This window comes from Atractosteus spatula, chromosome 10 (assembly GCF_055471065.1).
Source record: "Atractosteus spatula isolate fAtrSpa1 chromosome 10, fAtrSpa1.hap1, whole genome shotgun sequence".
In the NCBI taxonomy this organism is placed as follows: Eukaryota; Metazoa; Chordata; class Actinopteri; order Semionotiformes; family Lepisosteidae; genus Atractosteus; species Atractosteus spatula.
This window is the reverse complement of record NC_142715.1, coordinates 26,522,732-26,532,173: the sequence shown is the minus strand read 5'-3', so window position 1 is coordinate 26,532,173 and position 9,442 is coordinate 26,522,732. Positions and strand designations below refer to the sequence as shown.

General features: G+C 52.3%; 1 non-coding gene and 1 pseudogene across 1 annotated transcript; one reads left to right on the top strand and one right to left on the bottom strand.

The window, feature by feature from the left end:
* The first annotated feature begins 2,199 nt into the window (after positions 1–2,199).
* Positions 2,200–2,363, top strand: LOC148826774 (U1 spliceosomal RNA). The gene has a single exon (XR_016091901.1). It is a non-coding gene; the product is annotated as a U1 spliceosomal RNA (small nuclear RNA).
* A 623-nt stretch (positions 2,364–2,986) lies between these two features.
* LOC148826773 (5S ribosomal RNA) lies at positions 2,987–3,105 on the bottom strand (annotated as a pseudogene).
* Between the last annotated feature and the right edge of the window lie 6,337 nt (positions 3,106–9,442).

Genomic DNA, 9,442 nt, shown 5'->3' with positions numbered 1-9,442 from the left:
CGAATGTGAAGAAGATCCTTAGTAAGTCATTGAAGAAAACCAAGAAGAGGTCGGAGTGGCCTCTGTCATTCATCAACCATCCAGTCAGGCAGTACTCCTCCTATTCTGCCAGGACCCGGAATCGAACCGGGGTTGTTGCGGCCACAACACAAAATACTGGCCACTATATGATCACAGCGAGTTACCGAGACAGAAACAGGGGGGTGGGAAAGGATGTACTCTCTTCGTGTGACACTAGTTGGAAAAGTCCTGACGTTGCATTTCAACTGAGCCCTAGTATACATCGACCCTTCGACACTCTGAGTGCCAACTCTCTTGTGTGTTTTCTCCACCAAGCAGGTCATGAAGGCAGCAATTACAGTTTGCTTACATGACGCACTCACAACATGGCTGTATGCTCCCATATGGTCTAGCGGTTACGATACCTGATCTTCACCCAGGTGGCCTGGTTTCAGCTCCTTGTATGAGAACGTGTCAGTTTTGCCTCCTGCTTTCCAAAAGATCAGCACCGTGTACGAAGGAGCCGTATTTAAACCACTCGATCATGTGCAAAACGTACGAGAAGAGGGAGCGCATGTTTTCAACCGAGGACCTCTCGCGTGTGAGCCGAACTGATCATCGCTGCAGCTCGGAAACCTGCAGGAGGTGGGAGGGGTGACTCTGGTAGACAGTGTTGACCTTCGGCAATAGGATTTATACTCTCTAAGATGATATTTGCACTTTCTGGAGTGGAGATTTTCTCCAGTTCAGTAGCCCGATTTTGTCGATTGTGTGGAGAGGGCTGTAGAATGTGGGGCCGCCTTTCCTGCTCCGTCCATGACAGGCATGCTGGGCTCTGGTGTGAGAGCGCGGTCAATCAGTGCACTCCAACATAAATACTGGAAGCAGCTGAATAGCTTTGGCGAAGCTCAGCGCTTGGCCACTGGGCACGAGTTCCCATCGTTCTCTTTCTCAGCCCAAAACGCAAGCAAGACACCAGCAGCAGCCCCTGCATGTTTCCGTAGTGTAGCGGTTATCACATTCGCTGTGCGACTCTGTTGGTGAATCTCTTCTGTGCCTAGACCTGTAGGAGGAGCTTCTCCCAGACAGCCCTGTCAGTCTCACAGTGCACATCCTCTCCCTGAGACACTGACACAAGGAGGGTCGGGACCTCAGTTTTCCGCCTCCCCCGAAGGACGGCGCCTGTTTGCGCAGTAGAGTGTCACCATCAGGATGCTGGGGCATAAGGAAGCCACGTGGACCGCAGGGTGAGTGCTGCGTACTGGTCCCAGTAACACCTCTTGCAGGAGCAGCAGCAACCTGAGCTTTTCCGGGGGGAATCTCCCATCCGGGTGCCGGCTAGGCTCACACCTGCACTTGAAAAGGCCGACAAATGACTCGTTCCCGCCGGAGCTGAATGTACCAACATGTGTCGTGTCGTCTACTTCCCCCGCCGCGCTGTGTTTGCTGTATTGTCTTTGAAGCCGGCCCCCGAGACGAGACGGGCTGTTCCTGTGCCCCAATTAACACTTTACAGGTGCCATTCCCCGGCATTGTGGCCATTGTCGGTGGTCACATGCGATAAGATAAGGTGGAGAAGAGCGGGGCATGCCCAGCGCCAGACATTCAAGGAGGGGGCTGTGCGAGGTGAGGTGAGGTGCGACACGCCGGAGCCCCGACGCTGCTAATGCGGAGCACTTGTTGAACTGGCATTGAAAGGACGTGTGCGCACGGAGTGAGCCTTCCCTGCGGTGGAGCGTGGAAACTTTCTCCCCGCGCTGCAGGAGTTGTGTGCGCTGCAGCGGTGCCGAGAGAACAGCACCGAAGGCAGCAGGCTCTGGAGAGCGGGTAAGAGACAAACCTTGTGGGCAGGCGAGCATGCCCGTTTTTTGGAAATTGCTGAAAAGGCTCTGGTGTTTGTTCGGTGTGTGGCAGGCGCACGACGCGAGCATGCGTATCGATCTGCCGGTCTGGTGTTATGCAAATGAGGCCGAATTGCGTCCCGGGACATGCTGCGAATGCGCATTTGGCGACTGCAGATGTGTAGGAAACGGCGCGCTCGTTTTCTCGTTTTGCCCACCCTTTTGAGTGTTAGTGTGGCGTGTGAGTGTGCGAAAGAGTGGGCCCAGCAGGAGGCGGTGGTGTGTGGGGCGAGGAGCTGGCCTAGGCTGCGCGCTTTGTGCTGTGGGTGCGGGCCGCTTGCAGGGGCTTGTACAGCTCATACTTACCTGGCAGGGGAGATACCTTGATCAAGAAGGAGGTTCACCCAGAGCGAGGCTCGGCCATTGCACTCCGGCTGTGCTGACCCCTGCGAATTCCCCAAATGTGGGAATCTCGACTGCATAATTTCTGGTAGTGGGGGACTGCGTTCGCGCTCTCCCCTGATGTGCTTGGTCCAATATCAGATATGGAAGAGTTATGACACCACGAGCTGCGATAGGATCCCAGTTCGAAAGGAGTCGATGCCACTGCTGGTTCCCGGTTTCTTTTAGTTAGAGGTCCGGAGAAGCATTTCAAGCTGGTTACGCTACTCCTTCCGGATATTCATTCCCTTTTCAAAGTCAGTCATTTTGCTGTAGTCTGCATTATTTAGGCTGATTATCGAGGTTAGCCTTTATTTGGTCATGGGAGCCTCGGTACTGTATGCTAATTCTCAAGACAGTTTCACCCGTTTTCTGATTGCTAGGTTCTGTACCAGTGCAGACATGTCAAACAGTGAATGGCTGTACCTCTATTGTATCCGTGCTCAATGAATGAAATCAGTAAGAAATGAATATATGTATAGTTATACGAAAAACAAGTGGTTTATCGACTCATCTTCATTTGCAGATTTAGAGGCAGCTTCGATATTCGTTTTACAAATGGGTTTTTTTTTAAATGGGTCACACACATGCCATAGCAACAAAACATCTCTAGAGATGAGGCTATAGATCACCTTTCCATCCTCCAGGTTTTCCTCCCAAAACCTACGGTACCAACGGCGACCCCTGCTGGCCGAGAGAGCAAAAGCTTGCAGCACCTGGTATTCCCAGGCAGTCTCCCATCCAAGTAATAACCAGGCCCAACGCTGCTTAGCTTCCAAGATCAGACGAGATCGGGAACATTCAGGGTGGTGTGGCCGCAAGCAAAAGCCATGGCGCCTGACTCGCTACTTGAAGCTGTGTGTGGCTGGGGCTCCGCGCCCCCCGAGCGGGACTGAAGGATCGTTCGTGTGCAGCTCTTTGGAAAGGAGCTTCTTTCCAAATCGCATTGTGTACCTGGATGTTGGCGAATGTGCTCCCTTGTGTTGACTTGTCCCGCACTGGAGGAGAACAAACAAACTGCTCGGAGGAGCACAAGGCAAGTCTTCACAAGACAAAAACCTCCAATGCACAGCACTCAAAACATTTCTGGGCTGTCGCGTGTTTATTTCAGCACATAAAGCGCACCAGTCCAACACGTCGGCCGGGCGCGCGGCACCTCCGCCCACTTGTGGCCTTGCGGCGTCAGAGCAAGAGGCTCCTTCTCGCTGCCTTTCCGCTGTGTTGCAGAGCCCTGAGAGGGAACCTGGAGCGCACACTTTGTGGGGGGCGGGAGACCGCGTTCGCGCTCTGCCCCCGATCTCTTGCGCGAGTGCTAAATCTCACGGCGCCAGCCAGCGGCCAGGAGACAAGTGCAATATCGCGGGACAGGGGGGCCTCGTCATTGATTGTTACATATGAGACGGGGATTAGGAGGAGACCCCGACTGATTGGTAAAGGGGAACACTAACACCAGAGTGACACCCGCGGCGTCTCATTTTGAGAGACGCCCTGGGATTTCTTAATGGCCAAGGAGGGTCGGGACCTCGGTTTTACGCCTCCCCCGAAGGACGGCGCCTGTTTGTGCAGCAGAGTGTCGCCATCAGGATGCTGGGGCATAAGAAAGCCACACAGACCGCAGGGTGAGCGCTCCCTACTGGTCCCAGTCACACGTCTTGCAGGAGCAGCAGCAACCTGAGCTTTTCCGGGGGGAATCTCCCATCCGGGTGCCGGCTAGGCTCACACCTGCTGGGCTGCCGTGGGTGAGCCCAGTCAAGAGTCGCAGGGTGAGATCTAGTCACCGGGGAGAAACGATACAAGCGAAGGATTACTCGGCTCCCAGCACTTGAAAAGGCCGACAAATGACTCGTTCCCGCCGGAGCTGAATGTACCTGCATGTGTCGTGTCGTCTACTTCCCCCGCCCCGCTGTGTTTGCTGTATTGTCTTTGAAGCCGGCCCCCGAGACGAGACGGGCTGTTCCTGTGCCCCAATTAACACTTTACAGGTGCCATTCCCCGGCATTGTGGCCATTGTCGGTGGTCACACGCGATAAGATAAGGTGGAGGAGGGCGGGGCATGCCCAGCGCCAGACATTCAAGGAGGGGGCTGTGCGAGGTGAGGTGAGGTGCGACACGCCGGAGCCCCGACGCTGCTAATGCGGAGCACTTGTTGAACTGGCATTGAAAGGACGTGTGCGCACGGAGCGAGCCTTCCCTGCGGCGGAGCGTGGAAACTTTATCCCCGCGCTGCAGGAGTTGTGTGCGCTGCAGCGGTGCCGAGAGAACAGCACAGAAGGCAGCAGGCTCTGGAGAGCGGGTAAGAGACAAACCTTGTGGGCAGGCGAGCAGGCCCGTTTTTTGGAAATTGCTGAAAAGGCTCCGGTGTTTGTTCGGTGAGTGGCAGCCGCACGACGCGAGCTTGCGTAGCGATCTGCCGGTCTGGTGTTATGCAAATGAGGCCGAATTGCATCCCGGGACATGCTGCGAATGCGCATTGGCGACTGCAGATGTGTAGGAAACGGCGCGCTCGTTTTCTCGTTTTGCCCACCCTTTTGAGTGTTAGTGTGGCGTGTGAGTGTGCGAAAGAGTGGGCCCAGCAGGAGGCGGTGGTGTGCGGGGCGAGGAGCTGGCCTAGGCTGCGCGCTTTTTGCTGTGGGTGCGGGCCGCTTGCAGGGGCTTGTACAGCTCATACTTACCTGGCAGGGGAGATACCTTGATCAGCTTGTAGGTGGAGTTGTTGGATTGTTTTCTTGTTTTGTGGAAGCAGTGTTTGTTTTGCAGTTTACGAAATGGCAACTTTTGGATCCCGCAAGAATGCTGTGCATTTTGAGCTTTTGGATGACCTCTTCATGGGTCGTATGCAGTTCAGCAGAAAAGTGTTGCAGAAGGAACTTGGCTTTGAACCTCGGCACTTGGATTTCATCTTCGCTCTCCCAGGTCAAAAAGCGTTTGAGGTTGTATTTGCTTCCTATCCTCTGTTTGAACAATGTGTGGATGTGTTTGAGGCAAAAAGAGGGAAAGTTCCTGCTCTTGAGAAGATCAACTTGCAGCCTTTGACACAGAGAGAGAGGAAAACTGTGCATGTTGTTATGTTCTCGGAACTGGCAAAGACGGAGGACATTCACACCTGGCTTAACCAGTACTGCACCGTCCACCATGGAACTGAGGTTAGAGATGTTGACGGTATAAAAACAGGAGCAAGGAAATTCGAGGTTCGCTTGCTACCGGACAATGTAAATGGAGGCTTAAGGCACCTGCCCTCTACAATCCGGCTGGGCGCCTGCAATGGCTATGTTTTTTATGTGGGACAACCAAAGGTGTGTCGGCGCTGTGGTGCTGTGGGACACCTGGCATCGTCCTGCACTGTGAAATGCTGCAAGACCTGTGGCAAACAGGGACATTTAGCCTCTGACTGTTCAATGCTGCCAAAGTGCAATTTATGTGGCTCGGAAGGACACGTTTTTAAGAACTGCCCTCACGCCTACGCCAATAAACTCAAAATGAGAAAGGATGAGGCAGTGCTTGTTTCAGCCAAACCGGCCCGAAAAGCCAAAGCAAACAACAAGTCAAACAAAGAACCCTTGTTGGACAAAGACTCTCAGCCTCCAGCCAGGATCAGTCCTGCTGTGGCTCCGGGGCCGGTGGAAGAAAGATCCACTACGCCCCCACAACCGCAGACTGCACCAGACAAGCACGAGGGTTTGAAAACCCCCGAGAACAGCGAGGACCCCTTCCCCACTCCTGCTCCTCAGAACGAGGGCCAGTGTGGGGCCCCCCGGTGGAGCGGGTCCAGCGAGGATACCCAGGATTCAGCGGAGCTGCTTTTCCCAGACTCTGCAAGTGCTACAGATGCCCTCCTCTCCTCCATCCAGTCCATCACGGAGGATCTGCAGCAGCTGGTGGGTGAGGGGGAAGAGGAGACTGGTGCATCTGCTGCACCCCTTTCCCCTCAGTGCTCCCAGGAGCTGGACGTGAGGAAAAGGAAAAATGACTCTGTTTTCTCCCCGAGCGAGGAGGAAGGAGAGCATGGCGATGGGGACAGCTGGAACCCCTCCACCCCTCCCTCTACCCCCTTCCTTGAAAGGGACTCCGTGAACGCTTTTACTGCTGCCACCCTGATGAAGGCTCATTCAGAGGATGGCTGGCAGGAAATTGGTAAGAAAAAAAGAAAAAGAAGAAGGTAACAGGTGAGACAGAAGAGAAATGTGTTTTGTAAAGACTGGTTCCACTTTCTTATGTAATATGGCTCTAAACATAATTTCTCTTAACACCAGAGGTATCAATGACAGAGTTAAATGTCAGTCTGTCTTTGATTACCTCCAGCAGAGAGAGGGAGATGTGTTGATGTTGCAGGAGTGTGCTTTAGCCTATCAAGAGAGGTATAAAAGCTTTGAAGATAGGTGGGATAAAGGGCCTTCTGTTTGGTCAGGGGACAATAACAACAGAGCCTCTGGCGTGGCCATTCTTTTCAAAGGATGGGCTTTCAAATTGAAAAGTATTCAGAGGGTCATAGATGGCAGGTTGCTGTGTGTGGATGTGGAATGGGGGACCATTAACCTGCGGCTAATCAATGTGTATTGTCCTACTGACGTGGGAGGAAGGGTGGAGCTACTCAAGGCACTCTCTCCCCTATTGTTATGTAGCACAGACGTGATAGTGGGAGGGGATTTTAATTGTATCTTAGAGCACACAGACAGGCAGTCTAGCTCTCCGATAAAATTGGATTCCAGCTTACTGGCCCTGCAAAACTTAGTTCAAGACTTTAAACTCTCAGACACATATAGATGTATATATCCCACAACAGCAGGATATACATGGTCAGGGAGGAATAGCAGCTCCAGAATTGACTATTGCTTTGTCTCAGCGAGAGTGAAAGTTGTTGGGGTCACTCTTCAGCCTGTCTTCTTCTCAGATCATCAGGCTTTAGGGTGTAGAGTGGAACTCCAGGGCGGGACTGTCTTTGGCCCAGGCCTCTGGAAACTCAACACAAAACTGTTAGAGAACGAGGGGGTAGTATCCCGCTACAAGGAGAAACTATCACAGTGGCTGTCCTTGCAGTGTCTGTACGGGTCAGTAGGAGAGTGGTGGGAGGAGGTGAAGGTGAGGACAAAGGCCTTTTTCATGGCTGAGGGAAGGAAGGCTGCTGCCAGACGGAGAGGAGTGCTAGCCAGGAAACAGAGGCAGCTGCAGCGTCTCTACACGATGCTGCACAGTGTCCTCGATGTGCTCGAGGATTTCACCCTTTTAAAAAAGGACATCCGGAGCATAGCCGAAGAAAGTAGTCGAGGAGTGCTGTTAAGAAGCAGAGTGCAGTTCTTAGAAGAAAATGAGAAGTGTACTCGCTTCTTTTTCAGGAAAGTGGTAGGCTCCAAGTCTGTCATGGAAAGTGTAGTTGATGAGGAGGGACGAGAGAGAACAGAGCCGAGTGCTATCCTCTCCTGCACCGAGGCCTTCTACTCAAGACTGTACAGCTCTACAGAGGTAAAGGATGAAGAAATTCATTTTTTCACCTCAAAGCTAGAAAACGTTTTGAGTGAAGAAGACAGGGAAGTACTAGAGAGGGATTTGACAGTAGAAGAGCTGAGACAGGCTATGGAGAGCTTACAGAAGGGGAAAACTCCGGGTGCTGACGGGCTCCCTAAAGAATTTTATTGCACCTTTTGGGATCTGCTTCAGGATCCGCTACTGCTCCTATTCGAGGAAAGCTATAAGACAGAATTGCTGCCTGACTCCTTAAGAGAAGGCACTATCTCTCTCTTGTTTAAGAAAGGAGCAAAGAATGACATAAAGAACTGGAGACCCCTCAGCCTGTTAGGCGTGGACACTAAGATCCTGCCCAAAGCCCTTTTCCTGCGCCTACAAAATGTAGTGGCCTCACTGGTAGGGAAAGAACAGACTTGTGGGATAGCAGGACGCCTGATGAGCGACAACCTGGCCTTGTTGAGGGATGTCTGTCTGTACTCGGAGGATCGCTCCCTCCCTCTGTGCATTTTAGGTGTAGACCTAGAAAAGGCCTTTGACCGCCTAAACCAGCAGTACTTAACATCGATACTTGAGCACATGAAGTTTGGCCCCATCATGAGAAAGTGGATTAACCTGCTGTACACAGGTAGCAACAGCAGAGTAATGGTTAATGGCAATAGATCACGCCCCTTTGAAGTCTGTTCAGGGGTGAGGCAGGGCTGCCCATTATCCCCCTTGTTATTCGTTTTGGCTATGGAGCCCTTAGCCTGTGCCTTGTGCCAGGATCAGGCCATTAATGGGATACCAGTGCCTGGAAGTGGGGGAGGAGAGGTAAAGACATCTCTATACATGGATGACGTCACCCTGCTCCTCTCTGACAATGCCTCAATTAGCAGAGCTCTGCAGTGCTGTGATCGTTTCTCTTTGGCTTCCTCTGCAAAAATTAACAAATCTAAGAGTGAGATTTTTTATCAGAACTGGAGGGAGCCAAAAGAAGGACATGATCTCAGGCTCCAAGAGAAGAGAATTAAGGTCCTGTGGGTGTATTTTGGAGAAGAGATGGGAACAGTAAATTGGCAGAACAAATTGCCAATCTTAAACAAAAAACTGATGCAATGGAAGGACCGAGACCTCACCATGACAGGGAAGGTGCTGGTCATCAAAGCTGAGCTCTTGCCTGTCTTGAATTTTCTGGCTTCTACCTTCCCAATCCCACACCGTGTTGCGGCGGTGCTGAGGAGATTGATGTTTCAATTTCTATGGGGTGGGAAGCAGGAAAGACTCAGAAGGGAAATAATGTACAGGCCGCTACCCTCAGGGGGGAAGTCTGTCCCAGATATTGCTACGAAGCTGCTGTGCATTTTCCTGGCCTCTGTGCTGAGAGGCTTTGCAACAGCACCTGCAGCGCGTACCTGGACTTATTTTTCCAGGCTCTGGATAGGTAGGGAGGTGTTCAGAGTGTGGGGTGTCAGACCCAAGCTGGATGTCCCACTCTCTGACACATGCCCTGCAATTTATGGGACAGTTAAAAGTTTTCTAAGATCTCACCCAATTGGCCATATTCCCCTCCGAGATGTCAGCGTCCAAAAACTGGAAGATTTCGTTGCACCCAGGAACAATAGGCAGACCCCTGTGGGCATTTTAACATCAGCCCAAACAAGGAAGGTGTGGAAACACACATCCTCTAAGTTTCTGTGCAACATTCACAGAGATTTAGCCTG